Source organism: Scyliorhinus torazame, chromosome 15, assembly GCF_047496885.1.
Source record: "Scyliorhinus torazame isolate Kashiwa2021f chromosome 15, sScyTor2.1, whole genome shotgun sequence".
NCBI classification, from domain to species: domain Eukaryota; kingdom Metazoa; phylum Chordata; class Chondrichthyes; order Carcharhiniformes; family Scyliorhinidae; genus Scyliorhinus; species Scyliorhinus torazame.
In genome coordinates this window covers 78,260,773-78,284,362 of record NC_092721.1, presented here as the reverse complement: position 1 = coordinate 78,284,362, position 23,590 = coordinate 78,260,773, and the positions used below count along the sequence as shown (strand labels likewise).

Here is a 23,590-nt window from a genome sequence, read left to right as displayed (position 1 = left end):
AGTGACTCTGCTGACAAATGGCATATTTTTTATTAAAATCAAACTTTATCAACACAGGATTCATTCACCTCATTAACATCCAAGAAAATAACAGCTTTTCAATTAGCATTTAAACCGTTCTTTTAAAAAAAAAAGAAAAGTCCTTGAGCTTACTTTCCCATCTACTTCTGAAATTTCAATTAAGCAAAATCCACAGCCAGGTCAAATGTCACTTACTAATAAAGTTAACACATAGTGGCTTCCAGATTTAGTCACAATATCCTTGGAGAGAAGCTTTCAGAAGTCAGTTTGAGAAACTCCACTCCTTTCCTCAGAACCCAGAGCAAAACTCTGAAATCAAACTAAAAACAGGCACAGGGCAGGACTGAAACTAAAAACAGACCCAGCCCCTCCCATGAGTGACATCACAGCCTATCTAGCTGTTAACCCATTAATCACAGCTTCAGCAGACATATAGGGCTGAATTCTCCGCTGTCGGGATTCTCCATTTTGCCAGCAGCCCGGGGGTTTCCCGACGGCGTGGGGCTGACCCACAATGGGAAACCCCATTGACCAGCCGGAGGACGGAGAAACCTGCTCATAATCTGTATACCTTAACCTAAGTTATTTTAATAACATACTGCAACAGACATATATATAATATATATATAAATTTCCTACATTCATCACTCCTCCCCCCCCCTTTTTAAAAATGAACCAGCAACATGAAAAGAGGTCTTTTCAACTTTAAACACCATTACTACTCTACAAAATACATGTCTTATTATATTTAGACATGGAAATTTAAACAATAATATAGTCAATTTCAGATTTCTTTTCCAACCTTTAACTTTCCATCTTTCTTAAATCTCAAAGTCAAGTTAAAACATCTACAATCACATTTCCTTTTCCTGCTACATATATAATTTTCATGTTAAATGCTTATAGCAATAAACCCTATCTAAACGGTCTTGCATTTCGATCTTTAAACATCTCCAGAAGCTTCAATGGACTATGGTCTGTATAAATAATTGTCTGATGAATTGTTAGCAACATAAATGTCAAATTTTGCAATACCAATACCAAACTCAACATCTCTTTCTCGATAGTTGAGTACTTCCTTTGATGAACTTTTAGTTTTTTTTTTAAATAACCAACAGGTCTTCCAATCCTTTCACCATCTTCTTGTAAAAGTACAGCAACAACGCCCATATCACTTGCACCAACTGTCACCTTAAATTGCATGGCATAATTCGGTGTCGCCAGAACTGGTGCAATGGTTAACACAGTTTTCAGATTGCCAAATGCCTCCCGACATTCTGACGTCCAATGAATTTTCTTGTGCTTTTTTTCATGGCGCATTTGGAATGAATTTCCTGCAGAAACTACTCATGAACTTCTCTTCTCATTGATGGTATTTGAAACTCCCCAATAGCTTTAGTTTGCACATTCTGTGAAGCCACCTGACTGTCCAACTGTATGGCCTAAGAATGTGACTTGAGCTTTCGCAAATTCACTTTTAACTAAGTTTACCACGACGCCAACCTCCTGTAGTCGATCAAACAATCCCTTTAAATGTTCCAAATGGTCCTTCCACGTTTGACTGAACACCACCAGATCGTCAATGTATACTGCACAATTCTTTGGTCCAGAAATTACCTTGTTGATTAGTCTTTGGAATGTTGCATGCGCATTCTTCATCCCAAATGACATAACTTTAAATTAACCATTTGGCATTACAAAAGCCGAAACTTCCTTTGCCCTTCCTGATAAAGGTACGTGCTAGTATCCATTAAGTCAGTCAATTTTGGTAATAGGTTTTGCTCATTCCACCTTTTCGTCTTCCAAATGAGGAATAGAATACAAAACAGATTTCATAACTGCATTCACTTTTGTATAGTCCACACACAATTGTTGCGTTCCATCTGGTTTTGGTACCATCACAATAGGTGAGCTCCATCCACTGCAACTTACTTCAATTATATCATTCTCAAGCATGCTTTCAATCTCCTTTTGAATCTGTGCCAACTTTAGTGGATTGAGTCTATGTAGATGTTGGTTAATTGGAATAGTATTTCCTACATCTATTTCTTGTATAATACTTTTCTGCTTCCTAGTTTGTTCCCTCATATAGCTCTATGTGACAGCAATAACTCTTCAGTTCATTCTGATTTTCCTCCGAAAGGTAACTCAGTAATTTATCCAAATTTCTTACTACTTCCTCTATGTCTAATCTAATTTGAGGAATATCAGATTTAGAATTGTCTGGATTGCCTAACAAATCCTCCTTTCTTCCTTCCTTTTCAAAATACTTTGTGAGCATGTCAATATGACATACACTGTGAGCTTTCCTTCTACCTGGCATTCTTATCAAATAATTCACCTCACTCAATTTCCTTTTGATTTGATAAAGCCCACTAAATCTGGCTTTTAATGATTCACCTGCTACTGGTAATAGTACTAATATTTTCTACCCACTAACAGAACTGCAAGTTTTAGATTTCCTATCTGGCTCTTTTCTCATGACATGCTGTAACAATTTTAAATGCTTTCTGGCCAATTCACCAGCTCTATTTAATCTCTCCCTAACTTTTGACTCATCTGCCTGGATTGTACGCAGAACAATACTTTTCACTGTACCTCCGTACCCGTGACAAAAAAATCTAAATTTAATCTAATAGGGTAGTCTCAGAATGCTGGCTCGCCAATTTCTCCTTAACCGATTTAAGTGGTTCTCTTACCTCATGACCAAAAGTCAATTTGAGTGGACTGAATTTAATTGATTCATTAGGTGCACCCCTGATTGCAAAGAGTACAAATTGAATTCCTTTATCCCAATCCTCTGGATAATCCTGACGATAGACTGTGAACATGGTCTTTAATGCCACCTTTCTAATGCTATCTCTGATTCTGGAAAATACGCAGTTGATTTAAATTATTTTACTCCTAAGCTATCCATAACTTCCCTGAATAACATCGACATAAAATTGGATCCATGATCTGATTGGATTTCTTTTGGGAGTCCACACCTGGTAAAACAAATTAGCTAGCCCCTCTACAACTGTCTTAGCTGGAGTATTTCATAATGGAATGGTCTCTGGAAATCTAGTTGACGCATCGGTTATAGTCAACAAATACTGATTCCAACTCTTTTGTCTTACGAAGGGGTCCCACACAATCAATCAAGATCCGAGTAATAGGTTCCTCAAATGCTGGAATGGGTATTAAGGGTGCTGGTTTGATTATCTCTTAAAGTTTTCCTATCACCTGACATGTGTAGCAAAATTCAAAACATCCTTATGCAGTCCAGGCCATTAAAAATGATTTTTTTTTAGTTTCCCTTGCTCTTAAATGACCCCCCACTGGGACCTCATGGGCTACCCACAAAACCTGCTTTATATAACCCATCGCTAATACAACCTGATGAGCTCCTGTCCATTTCTCATCTGCCTGAAAATGTAAAGGTCTCCATTTCCTCATTAATACATTATTTCTAATGTAATAACACTCCGGTATTCCCTCAAATGTTACTTCTGTGTATGCTTTCTGATACAATTGCTTTTATCTCTGAATTCTTCTGTTGTAATTCAACCAATTTTTCTGAACTAAAGATACCTGTTTCATCCTCCATCTGCTCTTGTTCTTTATCAGTCATCTGGTAAAAAATTGTTTCTGATAACTGAACCTCAGCTTCCCTATCTTTACCCCTTGATGTCTTCTCGTGTTTCAACCTGTGCCGTTGTGATCTTGTTACCACACAATCTGGAAACATCCCAGGCTATGCTTCTTACAAGACCTCGGTGTGACTTTCCAATCGCTTTTCAACCACAGTAATCATCACTACCACCTGTGATCCAGCTATATAATTAACCAGGATAAACTGTACACCCGAAGAAGGTAATTTCTCTATTACTCCTACCACTTCACTTTTCACCGGACTCTCTAATTTTACCTGACATAATGGAATACTACTCACTTCACCAGTAATCCCACATGTTTTCTGCCTTTTCAGGCAATACTACTTCTGAACTACATATCTCCTTATCTCTCACCATTAAAGATTGACTTGCTCCTGTATCCCTTAAGATCTTAACCTCCTTGACTCTTTTAAATTCTATATAAATGTCTGGCCTGTTTCTTTCCTTAGATTTCAAAACTTACGCCTGTAGGCATCTGGTAGTAGTTCATATGCACTTAAAATGGCTTTGTTCACCACATCATAATCTCTAGGTACCTCCTCTGATAGTGACGCAAACACATTGTTGGCACTACCTATCAACTTTAATTGAACCGACATGCCCACATGGTTTTTGCCACTTTAATTGTTAGCTATTTTTTCAAATGAAATTTTAAAAAAGGTTTCCACATCTGTCATGTCACTTGGCAATGCTTGAATATATTTAAACATATCCCTAGTTGGCTTTTGGCTAAGAACCCCTTCCTCTAGACTTTCCTAAACGTCTGCATTTCAGTGCAACCTTTTAAGTTGATCATTTCTTTGCAGTTCCATTATCCAAAGTTCAACATCTTTCTCCTTGTCTTTTTCCTCCACCAATGCTACTTTCTCCATTTCCTTTTATTTTGCCTTTGCCTCCTTCTTTTCCTATTCTTCCACGATTGCCCCTTGCTAATCTTGCCATTTCCACAACAAGTTTCCTCATTTCAATCGCCTTTTGAGAAACTCTTTCTTTTTTCTGCATTTCTAGTTGTTTCATTTGTATTTGAATTTTAGCTAATTTCAACGATTCAGATTGTGGGCTTAATGCAACTAATTGCTAACACGATTCGCATTGTATAAGGGACCTCTGCGCAAAATGCGCGGCCGAATACACACAGCTAAAAGCAAATTACTGCGGATGCTGGAATCTGAAACCAAAAGAGAAAATGCTGGAAAGTCTCAGATGTTCTGACAGCATCTGTAGGGAAAGAAAAGAGCTATCGTTTCGAGTCCAGATGACCCTTTGTCAAAGCTAAAAGACATAGAAAGTGGGAGATATTTATACTGTAGAGTGGGGCACCTACCCCTTTATCTCTTCCATCTCAGGCCCAAAACATTCATTCCAGGTTAAGCAGCATTTCTCTTGCACCTCTGTCAATTTGGTCTATTGCGTTCACTGCTCCCAGCGTGGTGGTCTCTATATCGGAGAGACCAAACGCAGACTGGGTGATCGCTTTGCTGAGCACCTTCTGTCTGTGCACATTCAGGACCCTGACCTTCCCGTTGCTTGCCATTTTAACAAAAGACCCTGCTCCCCTGCCCACATGTCTGTCCTTGACCTGCTGCAATGTTCCAGTGAAGCTCAATGCAAACTGGAGGAACAGCATCTCATCTTCTGGTTGGACACACTACAGCCTTCCGGTCTCAACATCGAATTCAACAACTTCAGATGATTAACTCTACCCCATCGCGACCCCTTTGTTTTCATTCCATTTCATTTTAACTGTCTTTTACCATTTATTTCCATTTTGTCTTTTTTTATATATATTCTCCCCCCCTAACTTATCCCCCCTTTCCTTACCTTTTCTCCCCTTTACTTCCCCTACCCCTCTCTCCCACCCATTTTCTCATTCCCACCACATCTACACCTGTCACAACTTACCCTCTGATCTTAGTTTCTCTGCTGTCTAGCCTTTCACACCTTTTGTTCTCTCTGGGGACTGCCATCTTTTCCCTTGGTTTCTGTGGCTATTAGCATTCTTTCCCCTTGGTTTCTGTGGCTATGACTTACCTTTCATTCCCCCATCCTAGAGTATAAATATCTCCCTCTTTCTATGTCTTTTATTTTGACAAAGGGTCACCTGGACTCAAAACATTAGTTATTTTCTCTCCCTCCGGATACTGCCAGACCTGCTGATATTTTCCAGCATTTTCTCTTTTGATTTCGAATACACCCCCCCCCCCCCCCCCCGCCGGTTTTGTACACTGGGGAGCGCCGCTCGCTGGAACTTCCCAGTGTAGCGAGAGATCGGGAAGCCACTTTAAAACCGGAAATTGGGGAGAAAATATTTTGTAGAATTTCTTTGCCTGCTTTTGACGCCTGCCCCCAATGTGTATTCCACTCCTAGGATTGTATATTTGGACAATAAGTGAAGATGATGCCTGCATTCAAGGAGCAGATAATTCCATTATAAAAGTTTGTGAGCCACAGCATTAGCAACTTTGGAGTATGAAAGAGGGCCACAGAAGGCATTTGAGATATTCCCTCTAATGTTTAGAAATTCACACAAGTAAAATTCATTTAAAAATAGTAAGAGCAACAGTTATCAATATCCCAATACTATATGTTCAACAGGGGTTTGGAAATTCCATAATTTACTTCATAAATTTTGTGTTCATCCAATTTTAATTACAGCTTAGATTACAATATAGCATTAAACTAAAATAGGTACAGTTTTTAAATTTTTGTTTTAAAGTATTTCAGAAATTTAGTTCATTCAGAAGTAGCTGGTTAATAACTCCTCGTAAAGTCTCTCTAAATTACACTGTGTAATTGCAGATGTAATCTGTAAAGATTATAGACCCTGCCAACATTCTAGTAATGGTACAGAAGAATTGAGCCCTGCAGTTCCAGTGCAGCTACAACAGTAGAATCTACCGGCAGTGTGGAAAATTGCCACGGTTTGGCCTGTCCACAAAAGCAGGACAAATTCAACATGACCAATTACCATCCCATCAGGTCTACTCTCGATCATCAGCAAACAGCTGGATGGTGTTGTCAACATTCCTACAAATGACACTTACTCAGCAATACCCTGTACACTGGCGCTCAGTTTGGGATTTGCCAGGGCCACTCAGTTCCTGACTTCATTACAGCCTTCATCCAAACATAGTCAAAATAATTGTATTCAGGAAGTGAGAGTGACTGCCCTTGACAGAAAGGTAGCATTTAACCGGGTGCGGCATCAAGGAGCCCTGGCAAAATTGAAGAGAATGGGTGTCGGCCGCAACATTCTCCATTGGTTTTACTCATAGGTAGCACAAAGAAAGATGGTTATGATTGTTCATCTCGATCACCTTAGTCCCGGAACATGACTACTAGAGTTCCCCAGTGTCTTGGGTCCTACCACCTTCAGCTCTTACACCGTCGGTTCCTTCCATCATATGGGGATGTTTCTTGATGATTGCACAATGCTCAGCTCCATTCACGACTTTTCAGATACTGAAACAGCCTGTGTCCATACGCAGTTAGATCTGGACAACGTTCAGGCTTGGGCTGATAAGCGGCAAGTAGCATTTCTGCCAGACAAGTGGCAGGCAATACCAGCTTCAACAAGAAAGAATCAAACCATAATATAAAAACAAAATCTAACCGTCTCCCCATGATTTTCAATGGCATTACCATCACTGGATCCCCCTCTACCAACATCCTGAGGGGTACCATTGACCAGAACTGAACACCATCCAAGACAAAGCAGCTAATTTGATTGGCACCCCATCCACTACCTTCAACATTCACTCCTTCCACCACCGACGCACAGCGACAGCAGTATGTACCATCTACAAGATGCAATTCACCAAGGCTTCTTCAACGGCACCTTCCAAATCCACGACCTCTCGCACATAGAAGGACAAATGAAGCAGATGCATAGGAATACCACCGTCTGCAAGTTCCCCTCCAAGTTTCACACCATCCTGACTGGGGGCTATAAACCATTCCTTTCTGTCACTGGGTCAAAATCCTGCAACTCCCTTTCTAACTGCACTGTAGATATACCTACCCCACTTGGCCTGCAGCAGGCCATGGTGGTGGCTCACCACTTCCTCGAGGACAATGAGGGATGCGCAATAAACGCTGGCGTAGTCAATAACATCCACACTCTGTGAAAGATAAATTTAAAAATTAAATGTGTTTATAAATTGTACTAGAGAGTATTACATTATGTAAAGCCATCTAACATCTTAGTGTTTTTTTATTGCATTTCCTTGAATGTTTTCAGGATAATTGTGGTGGACAGTGAATGTATTTAAAGCATTTTATGGTGCTGAATGTTGTAAAAATAGATGCATAACTCAGTTAAGTAAAAAGGTGCCATTTAGGCTGAGCAGCAACTACTTAAATATTCCTGTACAAATTTATTGCAGCAACAATATTCAAGAGATGCGCAGTAACAACTGCCTCTAGGCTGACCTGTCACACATGACAACAATTTAATGGATTAGTGTAAAATCATGCCACATTATCAGAACAATTCATTTTTGTAGCATGGCAGGAAAGAGGAAATATTTGCATAATATTGATTCTTTTTGGTCCACTGGGAAGTCATGGATTCTCTAAAATGCAGAAGGAGGCCATTCAGCCTATTGGGTCTGCACCGACCCCCCAAAGGAGCATCCTACCTAGGCCCACAACCCTACCCTATTCCCGTAATCCCAACTAACCTTTTTAGACACTAAAGGGCAATTTTGCATGGTCAATCAACCTAACCTGCATATCTTTGGACCATGGGATGAAACTGGAGCACCCGGAGGAACCCCATGCAGATAACGAGAGGATGTGCAAACTCCACGCAGACGGTTACCGGTAACCCAGGAATTGAACCTGGGCTAACCACTGTGCCACCATGCCACCCCAAAGCTGGGTAAGTACACCAAGAAGAAATGAATAGAAGGATATGTTGATAGGGAAAGTCAAAGAAAATAAAGTGGGAGAAGGCTCAAGTGGAGCATAGAGACAGATATTTGCCATGGCAGAGTACCCCAAACATGGGAATTCCCATTTTTGCATGGATGGGAATGGGGGCAAGCCGCATTTCACACATTCACAGTTTGTCAAGGCAGCTGGCCATTTAAATCATCGGCATCTTCCATTGAAGTGGGATGTGGTAGCCTTGGAGTGCAAAACCTGAAGTGTGCAGATTAGACCAGCTAAGAGCAGGTCTGAATTTTATGGATTTGTTTAGATAGCTAGGGCACCTCATTGGAGAGGCGAGGAACCCCTTTGGATCTGGTCCCAGACTCCTTTGGTATAGGTCAGGAGTGTTTTGGGGATGTAAGGTGCCTTTTGGAATTGTTAAAAGTTGGCATAAAATGCATAAACTCATTAATGTCAAGCTAATTGGAACTCGGAACATCGGAGGAGGAGGAAGTAGGTCATTTGGTTCTTTGAGTATGCTGCACTGTTCAGTAAGATCTGACTTTGGTCTCAGCTACACTTTCCTGTCTGCCTCCCGCCCCCCCCATAATCCATGACTCCCTTGCCTAACAAAAATCTGTCAAATTCTGCCTTGAATACATTCAAAGACCCAGCCTCCTCTACATTCTGGGGACGAGATTTCCACAGATCAGCAACTCTTTGGAGTTGGGGGAAGAGTTCCCCCTCCACTGCGCATGCGCGGGGATGCCGTGAGTGGACGCTCCCGCACATGCGCCGCCGGGCAAAGTCAGTTTCGCGCTAGCTGGCGGGGCACCAAAGGCCTTTCCTGCCAGCTGGCGGGAAGAAAATCAGTCCGGCGTGGGCCTAGCCCCTCAAGGTTAGGGCTCGGCCGCTCAAGATGCAAAGACTTCCGTACCTTTGGGGCGGCGCGATGCCGGACTGATTCATGCCGTTTTTGGCGCTGGTCGGCGGACATCGCGCCGATTGCGGAGAATTCCGCCCAAGGAGACCAAAACCTCACACAGTACTCCAAATGTGGTCTCACTATGGCCCTGTATAGCTGGAGTAAAATATCCCTACCTTATATTACATTCTTCTTGCAATAAATAGCAACATTCCATTTGCCTTCCTAAGCACATACTAACTTTGAGATTCATGTACCAGGGAACAAATGTCCCACTGCACCACTAAGTTCTGCAGTCTTTCTCCATGTATATAGTATACTATTGTTCTATTCGTCCTGCCAAAATGAACAAATTCAAATTTACCCACCGTATACTCCCATCTGCCAGATTTTTGCCCACTCACCTCACCTGTCCATACCCTTTTGCAGACTGTCTACTTCCTCTTGACAATATACTTTCCTACCTACTTTGAGTCATTAGCAAATCTAGCTACCATAAATTCTCTCCCTTTTATCCCAGTAATTGATATAGTTGAGGACTTAGCACTGATCCATGTGGCACTCCACTAGCTACAGCTTGCCAATCTTTTATCCATGTTAATATGTTACCCCCTAAACCATATGCTCTTACGTGGTACCTTTGATGTGGCTGTAGTACCCTATCAAATGTTTTTGGAAATCCAGGTACACCACATATACCGGTTCCCCTTTATCCATCTTGAATATTACTTTGTCAAAAGATTTATTAACACAATTGTTACAAACATGATTTCTCTTTCACAAAACTATTTTTGCGCTGCCTGATCAAATCGTAATTATCTAAATATCCTGCTGTACCCTTCTTAATAATGGTTTCTAGCATTTTCCCGATGACAGATTTAGCATTTAGCTTCCTGCATTCTACCCCCCTCCTTTCTTGAATAAAGGTGTTATATTAGCTATTTTATGATCCCTGGATCCAAAATCTAAGAAATGTCAACAGATCTGTCAAAATCATCTGTCAGAACCGTCAGAAACACCTGTCAAAGAGACCTGTCAATTTGTCAAAAGCACCTGTCAAAAGATGCTGCCAAGCTGTCAAGGCATTTAAATGTTCTGCCCTTTAAATCTTTGTAAAAAAAAAAATGACTGGAGTGTTAATAAAATAATTGCCTGCTCTATCTATTGACATAAGCCTGAGGGCTTCCATTACTGAACTACTGCTGCATGACTGATTTCACAACTATCCATTATCATAGGAGAATATCTGACATTTCAGTTTGATTGACAGCTACAAGTGGCTATAGACTCTTCGAAAGGGGACTTTGACTTTCAATGTTTGTTGTTGGAAGGGATAGAGCACTTGAATGAAAATGTTTATTGTTATGAGCCCTTATTTCCGGGCTGTCCCACACACAACCTGCAGGCCACTATCCGACCCTTGGACCCATGTTCAAAATGTCAGTAAGCGAATTTGTGCATTTTTCAAACAACTGCCCCTCCAATCACAGGCCATTTCTCCCCCACATCTGCTGTTGCTGGGATCACTAGGGAACCAATAAGTAGTAAGTGTGGGAGAGAACCAGCCTCTAATTGGATGAGCAGCTTTTTTCACTCTGAAGCCCAGAAATATGTTGCAACGGCAGTGGTGAGTCTGCTGGGAGGGCGGGAGGCTTTCAGGATGGGAGAGGTAGCATTAAAGTGGCGGCGAAGTGTCAACATAGCGACACGGCATGGGAATTGTGGCTGCCGAGTGAGGGGGCAGGATAGAGTGGCCACAGTGAGGGGGAATGAGGTGTGGCTGCCAAGCAGGGATAGAGTGGCTGCCAAGCAGGAGGAAGGGAGCAACTATCGGGCAGTGGGAGGAGACTGGCTGCTGGTGGAGGGATTGAAATTGGCTGTTGGTGGGAATAAAACTGACTGCTGGTGGGTGGAGAGACACTGGCTGCTGGTTAGGGGAGATAAACTGGCTGCTAGGGGGGGGGGGGAATGGGCTGCTGGTGGGGGGAAAGACTCTGGCTGGTGGGTGGGAGAGGCACTGGCTGCTGGTGGGGGGGGGGGGGGAACTGGCTGCTGGTGTGGGGAGAGAAATGTGTGTGAGAGATGTGTGAGTGAGTTTGTGTGAAAGAGAGTTTGTGTGAGAGAGGGGGCAAAATTTAACGGAAAAAAGAGTCCCACTTTGGGTGTGAATAGCGGGGTGTTTCTCGGCGCAAATTATCCAACTATCAAATGGGACAGACTTTTTGGGGGGGTCCTCTGCAAAGGAACGCCTCACCAAGGCCACACTTCCTGCACAAATAAGCTGAGCTTGTCGGTGCAGGAAGAGATCGGGGTGCCATTTTTTAAATGCCGTCCCAATCACTCAACCCCATCGCGGCCTCCAGATCCCCCAACATACCTCTTAGGCGGTCCTCGAGTTCCTTCTCACCCCACCTCTTAAGGGCAGGGCACCCCCGGACCCAGTCCCTGGCACGGGCAACCGGGCACCATGGCACTTCCAACCTGGCACTCTGGCAGTGCTTCCACCAGCCTGGCATGCTGCCAGGATGGAACTGCCAGGGTGCCTGGGTGGCATTGCCAAGGTGTATTTAAATGAACCTCATGACTCATTTAAATATGTTAATCTGGATCTTGCCCTGCGAGGGCCATGGAATGTGGGTACAGTATACATATTGGCATGGAAGGCATGAGAAGTAATTGGGCTGGTATTGAGCATGAGGTGGCATCGATGGAACATGTGGGAGTTTGAGGGTACGAATGGTGCTTAATGTTTTATTCTGTATTTTTAATTTTTGCATACAGTGCCCAATCCCCGAGGCAGACCCTCTGCCGAGCTCACCTCTGCACTCAGCAGTTGTCATGATATGCACTCATGCACATAATGAGATACAAACAGGCAGTGACAGACACCTAGTACAGCCAATCAACATACAGAACAGAACACAACCAATCACCAGGCAGAATACTAGAAGGTGGGCTCCCGCTATAAAACACATGAGGCATCAACACTCTGCCTCTTTCCACTGGTGACAACTGGAGTGACAGTCAAGGTGTATATATCAGTTCGCACCTTCTACATGTGGCTCAGAGCTAGTCTGGTCTAGTTAGTTATAACAAGCACGCTTAGATTAGTAGAGTGTCAAACCCACAGCGAACTGTGTGCACTGCTTAACAAGTTCAGTAAAGTGTATTGAACCAACACCAAAGTTTGGAGTCTACTTTCAAGTACAACTGCATCCAGTTGCAGTCCGTGTTACCCCAGGGTGATTAACACGACAGCAGTCTCCGCAGTTCTTCCAGGGTCACCTGCCCCAACTTCTAATTCAGCCCACCCTCCCAGACTGAAAGTCCAATGCGCAACTGGGAATTTTTAAAGGGCCGGGTAGCGGAGCTGGGAATTCTCCCGAATGTTCACCATCTAGGGAGCAAAAATCCAGGCCATTGTTTTCAAAACTAAAAAATGAAGGGCAGGAAATTCTGCAATGAAGGTAATGCTGCAGCCGGATATTGGAATTTGAGGTGTAGGTCAGATGCATCAAAATTACACCCATTGTAAGATACACACAGCAGCTACCTGTATGTCTTGTCAAACCAGGAATTGAGTGATCACTTTTGTCTGAAATTTCGGTTTGATTGAAGTAATTTTTAAAATTTTGCTGCCGAAAAGCAGTTGTTCAATTGGTCTCTCAGCTACTCCAGGCAGGACATTCATTTGCTTCCAGCCTTTTATTAAGATCCCCTTACGATGGAATGCGCTGTGACATTCCATATATGCTCTTTTAATAGAGACACACAAGGGAAGGATAAAAAGGAAATGTGAGCCATGTTCATTGAGGCTCCACCAAACGCTACAACCAACTAAAGGTACCCTTTTACCAGAGTATGCATAACCACACTGCTTGTTGAAGAATGCCTGCTGAAAGATTTGTTTAAAGTCATAAAGTGGATTTCAAGCATCCCCATAAACAAACAAAGACATAATTTTGAACAATGGATTTCATATCAAAAACGTATTTTACTGGGCTACTCCTGGTGACTATCTTGTACTGTTAAATTTATCTGGGTGCTTCACTGAGGTGCAAGCTGAGGGCCAAGTACTGCATAGTGGTGCTGTAGTATCGTCAATCTTCTGGAAGCAAAACTGGACACAGATCCACAAGTGGAACCTGACCAGCCTGGTGGAGGAAGTAAGAAAAGACCTTCAACGGTGGTGCAGGAAGAGTGCAGATGATCAAGATGAACGTACTGCCAAGGTTCCTTTTCCTGTTTAGATCCGTCCCAATCTTAATCCCCAAGGCCTTTTTTCAAAACATAGACAGGCTAATCATGGCGTTTGTGTGGGGGGGCAAGAACCCGAGAATTCCCAAGCCGACACTGCAAGGAGGGAAAGTCAGAGGGGGCCTGGCTCTACTGAACCTACAATACTACCACTGGGCAGCAACGGCAGAAAAAGTGAGGGGATGGGTACAAGAACCCGACACAGATTGGGTACAAATGGAGGAGGCATCCTGTAAAGGAACAACCCTCCGGGCCCTGGCCATAGCAGCACTCCCATCCTCCTCAACAAGGTACACAACGAGCCCAGTGGTAGCGACCACGCTGAGAACGTGGACCTAGTTGAGATGGCACTTCGGGATAACCAAAATTTCCCTTATGGCCCCCATCTGCGGCAATCACAGATTCCCCCCAGCCATGCTAGATACCACCTTCAAAAGATGGAGGTGGGACGGGGGCACACTGACGGTCGGGGACTTCTACGTGGGGCGCAGACTGGCGACACTGGATGAACTGACGAGGAAGTGGAAACTAGCAAGAGGACAGGAATTGAGAAACCTCCAAATAAAGCACTTCCTCCGCAAAGAGACAGTATGGTACCCCGGGGCCCCGGAAAGCACACTACTAGAGGACCTGATAGGCGCAAGCAGCGAGAAGGGGGACTATGTGGGAAAATATACAGACAGCTACTGGACAGAGCTCGAACACCACTGGACGGGACCAGACAAAAGTGAGAGGACGAACTGGGGACAGAGGTAGGATGGGGACCCTGGAGCGAAGCACTGACCAACAGGGTGAACTCCACCTCCTCCTGCGCAAGGCTAAGCCTAATGCAGTTCAAAGTGGTGCACAGAGCTCACCTGACCAGAGCCCGAATGAGCAAGTTCTTCCTGGAGGTGGAGGACAAATGTGAGCGGTGCCAGAGGGGCCCGGCCACCCACACCCACATGTTTTGGGCTTGCCCCAAGCTTGCTGGGTTCTGGGCAGCCTTCTCCGAGGCAATGTCCAAAGTTGTGGGGGTGAGGGTGAAGCCATGCCCAATAGTGGCAATCTTCGGGGTATCGGAGCAGCCAGAGCTACACATGGGGAAGGGGGCCAAAGCCCTTGCTTTCGCTTCCCTAATCGCACACCGGAGAATCCTGCTCGGCTGGCGATCGGCAGCACCACCCAAAGCTGCAGACTGGCTCGCTGACCTCTCAGAATTTCTCCAACTGGATAAGATTAAGTACGACATCCGAGGGTCAGAGGAAGGCTTCCTGGATACTTGAGGGCAGTTCGTCGGCCTGTTCCAAAACCTGTTCGAGGCCAACAACGAGGAGTAAGCCAGGAAAAAAAAAAAGATGAAGAACCAGAGGACTGCGCAAACTGGCATTTGTCTCAGATTGTCTGAATCCCAAGAGGAACCTTTTGCAGGTGTATTTGCAGTCTGGTCATGTTTAGTGAATATATTCATAGCGATATAAACAGGTATCAGGAGAGAGGGTGGCATTGTAAAGGCTGACTCTAGCCATGCTTCTTGCCCTGGAACAACTACCCACTAATCTCTTGAAATGATTTCCTAAGGTCTAAAGTCCAATGTTGAAAGCATTTATTTTGAAATAATTGATTGGCCTGGAGGCCTCTTTGTTGGGGAGCAATGGATGCATAATTTTCTTATGCCACCACTTGCTAAAGATAGCATGCACAGATCCCACTTTGAATATTTGCACAGAGAATGGCATTGTACTCTGTAGTTATCCCTCTGCTTTGCTGCAGGCTTGATTCACTTTTGAATAAACCTTTGGCCATCCTCTGTCTCCCTCCTAGCATTCTCATAAAGGGTGCTTTTGAAGTACATATCACTGCCTTCTGATGAGCAATCCCTATATTCTACAAACTCAACTCTTGCTGTATATAAATGCTTAACGCAAAAAGATATGTAGAAGGACAGGTAGTATTGAGGAAACAGGAGGGGCTGCAGAAGGACCTGGATAGGCTAGGAGAGTGGGCAGAAGATGGCAGATGGCATACAGTGTGGAAAAGTGTGAGGTTATGCACTTTGGGAGGAGGAATGGACTATTTTCTATATGGGAAAATGCTTAGGAAATCAGAAGCTTCTGATTTCATAAGCATTGTTCAAGATTCTCTGAAGGTTAAGCCGGCAGTTAGAAAGGCAAATGCAATGTTAGCATTCATGTCGAGAGGGCTAAACTACAAGAGCAGGGATATACTTTTGAGGCTGTATAAGGCTCTGGTCAGACCCCAGTTGGAGTATTGTGAGCAGTTTTAGGCCCCGTATCTATGGAAAAATGTGCTGGCCTTGGAAAGGGTCCAGAGGAGGTTCACAAGAATGATCCCTGGAATAAAGAGCTTGTCGTATGAGGAACGGTTGAGGGCTCGGGTCTGTACTCGTTGGCGTTTTGAAGGATGAGGGGGGGGGGGGATCTTATTGAAACTTACAGGATACTGCGAGGCCTGGATAGAGTGGACGTGGAGAGGATGTTTCCACTAGTTGGAAAAATTAGAACCAGAGGGCACAATCTCAGACTAAAGGGATCCTTTAAAACAGAGATGAGGCGGAATCTCTTCAGCCAGAGGGTGGTGAATCTGTGGAACTCTTTGCCGCAGAAGGCCATGGAGCCAAGTCAAGTCACTGAGTGTCTTTAAAACAGAGAGAGATTGGTTCTTAATTAATAAGGGGATCAGGAGTTATGGGGAGAAAGCAGGATAATGGGGATGAGAAAAATATCAATTCAATCATGGCTGAGCAGACTCAATAGGCCAAGCGGCCTAATTCTGTTCCCGTGTCTCATGGTCTTATATTCACAACCTCCTTCTTTCCATCTCCTGGGCTACTTCGACCACCCCCCTCGGTCATGATCAACAGTCGTTTTCATGTATTGTTCATTACCCCTTTTCAACAATATCCCAGCAAAAAGCTACCTCAGGTCACTTACAGTTGTACTTTCAAACTCCTGACTGTTTGGTCTTGAAAATCTCCAATCGCCACAATACTTCCAAAGATCAACCACTCATCCACCTCGACTTCTGATTTTCCTGACCACAGCAAAACCTCCACTGTCTCCTATCTTGGCTCCTTCCCGTCGTATGGCACTCATCATTGCTTCCTCAAGGCTTACACACTTGAGTCAGTCTGGTGCACAACTGGTTTAACCATGTATCACCAGATCGAGCTGGACCACATCAAGTGGTATTGGACCTCACTCTTCTGCCAAACCTTCCAGTGCTCCCAGATCATTCTGGAGAACAAAGACAAATCCCTAGTTCTTTTCTTTACAATCACCTGCCTTCTTAAAATCTACTCCAGGACAGAATTTTTCACTCGTCGGGCACGCACACTCAGTGGGTCTGGAAGTGGACAAAAAACATGTTTCCTGCCACAGTCAGCCCCAGAATGCAATTTTGCGCTGGCTGGCCAATTAATGGGCAGCAGCGTGAAACATGTACTGGGAAAGGCTGAGCACTGTTGGTGGGGATGGGAAGAGGGCTAGTATCAATAAAAGGGAGGGTGCAGGCTGGCACTTCTCATGGGCTCCCTCATGTGAACAGCTTCTCCAGAGCTGTCATGGAGTGCTACAGACCTGCACAAAATAAATTCCGATGGAAAAATGCTGCAGTGTCTAGGAAGCACATTCAAGCACAAACCTCAGTCCCCAGACACCTTTTAAATTTTATTTCAGCCTGGACAGTTCAGCCCACCCTCGATAAAGGTTGCAGCTAAAACATAAAGGCTTCCTGGCTAATCGACCCACCCACCAACCATAAAAGCAGAAGGTCCATGTAAAATTGCTTTCAATTGGCCCCTTAACAGGCTAAATTGCCTGCTTGATTGTTAGTGGGCACACGTCTGACTCTTGTGCGCAACCGCTGACCAAAATATTGCGTGGGTGCATGATGACGTTGAGATATGTACCTGACGCCTTCTCATGCGATTTCACACACTTCTGGGTCAGGCAAGCGCCTGCCCAAGGAACATATCATTCTGGCCCTAGTGTCCAATGATGCCACATGTTGGTATTAACATGGAGAAGCAGGAGACCCAGTCTATCAGCAGAAGAGCCAGCAATCTGTAAAGTAACACTGGTGACTGGTCCCCAAAGGAGCCACAAATGTTTTAATCCTTTCTTTTGTGGAGCCATGTGAAGCATGGAAACTTCTTTTGATGCACAAAAATAGCATGCCCTGCACCCAACCTGGGATCACCTCCATCCTCTGGACCCAGCAGCTGATTCAGTGTCGAGATTCTCTTCCTTCTCAAAGCCTTTGATCTGCAGCAGAGCATCCATTTGATTACTACAGCTCACCGGCTACATTTAGTTAATACTCAAACCTAAAAGTGATTCCTGAAGCTGGCTTCAGGTAGCTGCTTTGCTAACTTCACCTCTGCCAAATGGATGTTAATCTGTCCATCAGTTTTTCTCCACACCCATTTTCAGGCAAGAAATGCACAGCCAGCATTTTAAAATGACTCCTGCGGTGTAAATCTTGAATTGGAACCACATGTGATTGGGCGAGAAGCAGTGCAAGATACCCTGAAGGGAGCAGTCTCACAACACTGTGGCTTGGCACTGCTAGGAGTATAACTACAAATGGTGTGAAAAGTAATCATATGCTACCTTTGACCTTCTGGACAACTGTGTAAACCTACTTCCATTAATTCAAATGTTCAGGCAATACAGATGCTGCATCTTAATTGCTGAGGTATTAAATGCAACCACACATGCACAATATGCTCTATGAATTTGAGAACCAAAGTTCTAACCAGCAGCATAAAAATGTTGATCTCTCACTGTAATTCTTGCCAGTTACTAGTCAGAGATCAATAGCTGCATTGCAAATACAATACATAACATAATACATGCTGCATCTCTGATAATAAAGAATTCCTTTAAAAATAAAAATGCATTAGGCCCCACACATCCCATTTGGCTGCCTATTAGAATACATTAAGAACACGGTTTGTAATTTTATTTGAACAGTAATATGATTTCTTCTCACATGACTTAAGTTCCTTGAAATAAAGCTAAGCATGCCAGGAAGCATCAGTATTGAATCATCTCATGGTGAACATGTTGCAGTTTAACACTCTACACTTAAATTTTAACTTGCCCCCTCAGTAATTTAAAACTGTCAAATGTGTCGAAACAGTTTTTCTCATTGAGATATTGCTTCTTCACTATTAGATTATGCCTGATCACTTGTTCCGTCAATAAACACAGATGCCAACAAAACCTAAATTGACATAAATGTGCATGCTCCTTAGGTTATTGATTATTGGCTGTATATGCATTAGCCCTTTGTGGCAGCTGCTTAGTTTCTGCGATTCATAAAATGTCAAGAACTGGGAAAAATACGTATTTTAGGTTTGCATTAAAACCTCAAAGCTACTGCAGGTAATAAATGAAAATGTGTGGCTTTTCATTTGCAGGGGCGCTTTCTGTACTGTGAATTGTTTGCTGGTTCTGTTTTGCTCATCACATATCAAAATACATTCAGACTATTGCCTACATGTTATTTGTGAGCTAGCTGAGGCAAATAATAGATAGCCAGATATTAGTGGATATATTGGATAATACTTCCAAACAACTACTTGCACAACCCATAAGAGAGCATACTCTCAGATATCCTGCAAGTATTTTACTTCAGTTTCCATTGAATGCATATTTAATTAACATAGATCATAGAATCTACGGCACGGAGACAGGCCCTCAGCCCAAACTGGTCCATGCCAACCAAAAAACCCATCTAAGCTAACCCCATTTGCCTGCATTTGGCCCTTATCCTTCCAAACCTTTCCTATCCATGTATCTGTCCAAATACCTTTCAAATGTTGTCAATGTCCCTGCCTCAACCACTTCCTCCGGCAGCTCATTCCACATAGGTACCACCCTCTGTGTAAAAAAAGTTGCTCTTCAGGTTCCCATTAATTCTTTCCCCCCTTAACTTAAACCTATGCCCTTCAGTTCTCAATTCCCCAATCCTGGGAAAAAGACTGAGTGCATTCACCCTATCCATGTCTCTCATGATCTTATACACCTCTATAAGATCACCCCTCAGTCTCTTGCGCTCCAAAAAAAACAGTCCTAGCCTGTCCAATCTCTCCGTATAACTCATATTTACTTAATTCTTCGAATGCCCGAAATGAGAGTGATATTTTATCAAATATTTATTTTTATTGTTAAGGAACATGACCATTGAAATATGGTAAATTCTAAACATTAAACAAAGATCATACCAAGTTTAAAAAACTCCTGATGGGTCCAGTTGGCCAGCTGGAGCACTTGTTAAAGTTGGCTTCACACAAGGTTGGAAGTATACACCAATTCCATGTGAAGTCCAGGCGGTGTGACAATGCGCTGGAACAGATTTCATGTGGCTTGGCTTCAGTGAAATCAGAAGGCAGATAACCAGCCTAATTTCCAAGTTACACTCATGTTTTCTCACTGATGCATGTCCAAAACTGCTTTGCCTCAGTGCAAAAGCTGTAAAATAAAAATCCTATTTTGGACTTGGTTTTCTATATCTAGTATATTAAAAAGTTACATCAGTGAACATTGCCTGTTTAACCTTTCAGCTTTAAATTCATATTTCCACTGTTGATTAGTATAAAACTTTGTCTGCAGGTCTCAACCATGCTTCCCCACAGTGTTAAGCATATGAAAGCAACCATTAAAATGATAACTGCAATGCCAAATTCAGTTCTATTCTTTTGAAAGTGAAAGTGCCTGTGGATTTCAACTTCCTCTGATGTCACAAGCCTCTCCCAAAAACAGCTGATCAGTAAAATGCTGAGAAACGGCCCTTTTCAAAGCAATGTTGAAATTACTTGACGCAAACACGTCATAAAAATAAATGTAGCTACCAACAAAATGGCTATTACAGCTTTTAAAAACCTAAGGTTTTAATATTCCACACACTTGTAAAGCACTACAATTTATGAGGAATGGAATCCGGTGATTACTTATGGTTGGTTTAAAATGCCTTATTTTAATTGTCATGTGATATTTAAACAATCAAAAATAACTTCCTATGATGAAGTTTTTTGGCCATCTATCAAACTTTGGTGAAATTCTTTTCAAATTACCAGTGAAATGAGGCCCCTGTAGAGCCAAAGAACCTAGAAGCTGCCAAAATGGTTCAGTGATTTAATGTCGGTATCCCACAGCTTCAGATGTAATCAGCAGATGCTCCAGTATTAACATAAATGTTTTTCTAACCTCAGCTGTCGGAGAGAAATAAAAGCTTCCTATCTGTTTCTGATCAAACTCGTTTTACTTGCTTTTGCATAATTAACATCCCTTGATGATACCTAACCTTTCTTTTTAATATCGAATGTTGGTCGAGGCAAAATCCATGCCAGTCTGAACAATCAGCATGTAATATGTGAAGAGAAATTGAAATAGATTTTACGCAATCTCCTCATTTCCAATAATTAGCATTCTGTGCATGAATTGTAGAAGCGAACAATGTACTGTTATTTTGTTCTTCCTCCATCACATGCCATGTGCCATTTCATAAGGTCATTTCTGTTATTTCTTTCTGCTAACATTTTGCTGCTTGGAAAATTACAGTGTTCTGATTCAGTTCCGAATAACTCTTGAGACAAAGGTCTGGATTTTGGCTATGAAGGTGGGTAGCTCGGGTCAGGAAATGTCTCTACTTGCCGGACTCGTCTCAGTAAAAAGGTAACCGGGTTGGCACAGTGGCTAGCACTGTTGCCTCACAGCACCAGGGACCGGATTCGATTCTGGCCTCGGGTGACTGTGTGGAGTTTGCACATTCTCCCCGTGTCTGTGTAGATTTATGCTGGGTGCTTCGGTTTCCTTGCACAGTCCAAAGATATGCAGGTTAGATGGATTGGCCATTACCAATGCACGGGGATAGGGTGGGGGAGTGAGCCTAGGTAAAGTGGTCTTTCAGAGCGTTGGTGCAGTCTCGATGGGCTAAATGGTCTCCCTCTGCATTGTGGGGATTCTATGGATAACCAAAATGCATATTGTTTTTCTTCGACGGGAAAAGGTTGGGTGCAAGATAGAGTTGGGCCCACCAGCCCTGGAAGCAGAACATGGAATGGGGCGAATGCCAAGGCAGGCTGATTAGAAAGTCTGACTCGGTTATCTGGGACTTCAGACTAGTTATTTTAGAAATTATTAGGCCTTCTATCCTTCACTCCTCACCTTTCTACCCACTTCCCACCCACTTCCCATAGCCTGCATACCCTCCATGCCAACTCATGCACCCCCACCAATACTCCCATGGCCCTCCCCTCCTTGGCGCCTCCATGGCTGCTCAACAAGTATCCACAATGGGCAGACCTCAGAAATTATATGAAGATGAAAGCAATACTTTGAATAATCAAATGCAGCTTTTACATACTTGATAAAGCAAATTTTCCCCATTCAGAAAATCAATTCAAAGCTTTTAAATTGATTAATCTCTCTTAAAAACAAACTTCTATTCAGATCCCACAGCAAAGACAACTGTCAATCAAACTGTGAACCAGACCCCTTGCTCTTATAATTGTAGCTTTTAAAATGCAGCGAAACATTCATAGCGACATAATGATAACCCTTGGGGAAATCTCAACAAAAAACTCTTGAAGCTTCACGATCAGCAGCTATTGCTTTTTCTAACTTGCGATAGATGGCTTGTCAGTCAGAGTAGTCCTGCAGAGATTATCTTTAACTTTTAGTGACAGTTGAAAGCTGTTATGTTTTCAAAACTTATAGAGCAGGGGATTTAAAAGACATCCTAAAAGTCATGACAGTTATAGAGATCTTCTTCACCCTTCAAGAGCATTTACATCTACTCCATCACTTCGTGACTCACACTGTCGGTTAAGGCCAAAATGGGGAATGTTGAAACTGAGTTCAAATGACTGCTGAGTTCAGGTTTTTCTCCTGTGTGAATCACACCCTGCCCCCTTTCCACTATTGGCAATAATTGGACCTGTTGGAAATAGAAGCGGGACGTCTGCACCCAGGACTTGCTCACCATCTTTAAGGTCCATAGAGGTTGCCCAAATCCATGAAAATCTAGTCTAAAACATTGTGTTGTTCTGGAATTAAATAATATTCAGAATGCAAAATGGAAACCTTGATTTAAAAAAATATATAATCAATGTCCAGCTGGCTACTTTACAGACATTTTGAAGTGTTGGTATCAATGCCTCAATATTTTCACGAACTTGTTTTTTTCGACAAAACTGTTTAAGATAAATCAAACAGGAGGTGCCTCAAAAGAACTCCAGATATACAAACTGACATTAAATACTCAAAGTCAGGGGTCAGTAAACTTGAATATATTAGTGTGTACAAATAGTTTGCATTTCCTTCCTGCCTCAATGCAAAGAGGCGGACTATTATTAAGGTTGTGGGTGGAGCTTTGCTACGATATACTGGCAGACAACAAACATCACAGACCAATATATCATGTCACCCCTACTGGCTAATACCGTTTCTCAAAAACTAGTTCTAAAATGCTGATAGCCAGCAAAGCCACTAGGTTTGGGAAAAAACATTTATTTTCTTGCCTCTGGTCTAAAGGTGATCATACTACAGAGGTTTGCTGAGATTGTCCAAGCTACTGTGTAAAGTACTCATCCATCACCGTGAGCCCCCTGGTCATGAAATGACAGTGCAGTAAATATCTTCAGCAGAAGCCTTTTAAACTACAAGCTGTTTTCTGTAGGAATTTTCAGCTTTCACATAAAACACACAGTCATGAGTGACTGCTTCTGTTCCAAAGTCATTACTGTTTGGATGATAGAACATCTTTCAACGAATAACCAAAAACTTTAAATGTCATGTCAAGTTTGTTGAGGCTTTGCTCAAGGTTACATGAATATGGAGTGTCTCTT

General features: G+C 42.9%; 1 protein-coding gene across 1 annotated transcript in view; it reads left to right on the top strand.

Moving 5' to 3' along the window:
- Window positions 1-23,590, top strand: part of LOC140391630 (protein diaphanous homolog 3-like) — an 837,607-nt gene that overhangs the window by 811,251 nt on the left and 2,766 nt on the right. The gene's annotated exons all lie outside the window — the stretch shown is intronic.